A 1,389-nucleotide genomic window follows, 5' to 3' on the forward strand; every position below is an offset into this window, starting at 1 on the left:
TTATTTGCTAAATCAGGGGTTCTATCCCTTAAAGTTCCTTGGAGGATACTATCAGAACGAAAAGACTCAAAATAGCAGTCTTCCAGAATACAACATTGTGCTTTTAAATTTAAAAGTATTCCCAATATCACATTAGTATCTGCTGTTGTGGTCACCCCAATTCCAACAAGGCACATTCTTAGAACTACATAGGTTATGCTTAACATGCCAAAATAAGTTACAAATTTAGTCAGTTAATAGATTTTCTTTAAAAAAAAAAAACTATATGTACAATTTTTGAAAAGCCTACTTAGTCACTTGGAAAAATTGGGGCTATGGCATTGAAAATTGTCTTCCTAGAAGTCCTAAATATGGCTATATTTCTCTAGCCCTCCAGATTAACTCCATGTTTGTCCGTCCTAAATATTCAGGTTATTTTTAATATTCTGTCTTAATATTTCATTTTATAAATACATTTTGATGCTGAAAGTTTACACATACAACATTAATGTTCTTTCTTTTTGGATATGAGGATTTTACTGGTGACCTGCATTTTTCAATACTTCAGTGTGTGTAGTAATGGATTTGGGCTGTTATTCATGTCCCAGCCAATCTTCAACTTCACACACACTTTCTATTGCCAAACCTTTCACATCCATTCATCAGGGTTTGGAATGTAACCTCTGTCTCTGAAAAATAATTTTCTCATTGTTCCAGAGGAAGAAATTCAGTTTTAAAAAAAAAAAAAAAAGCCAAGCTAATCAATGTCCTCACATAGGAATTACACCTGCAATATGGGCTATGGTTTGAAATATGCTGTAATCCACTGAACTCACTCAGGTAACACTAGTAGATTAACATTTTAATGTTCTAATTCTTTAATTTATAAAATTGAGACTCACTTTACAACCACAGGCTTATGAGAAATCTTTGTATCCAGATGCCAGAGGGATTTATCCTTTTCCAATATCAATAGAGTCTTCTGTAAACGAAAGAAAGCAAACAATTTTTTGATCATTTCTGTATTTCTATCTTGACATTTCCTGTATCTTCTCATGGCTGTGTACTCCAAAGTTGATATTTGCTTTTGATTACTCAGGTACTTAGATGGATGTTCAAATTTGGTAGTTTATATGTGTCCATAAACTTACAACTAATGTTTTGAAAGCTTCACTTTCTATAATTAACAGTGATAATCTACCTTTTTAATGTGTTTCTGCTTTGGGTATCTTTTCCCAATTAAAATTAATGTCTTATTTTGTGAGACATAGCTTTATTTATTTTTAATTAAACAAATAAACCCTAGCAAAACCTATGAAAAATTATTTTCAAAAAATATAAGAAATGCATGTGATAAAAACCAAGTACCTTTTTTTTTTTTTTTTTTTTTTTTTTTTTTTTTTTTTTTTT

This window comes from Lipotes vexillifer, unplaced genomic scaffold (assembly GCF_000442215.2).
Source record: "Lipotes vexillifer unplaced genomic scaffold, Lipotes_vexillifer_v1.1 scaffold1858, whole genome shotgun sequence".
Taxonomy (NCBI): domain Eukaryota; kingdom Metazoa; phylum Chordata; class Mammalia; order Artiodactyla; family Lipotidae; genus Lipotes; species Lipotes vexillifer.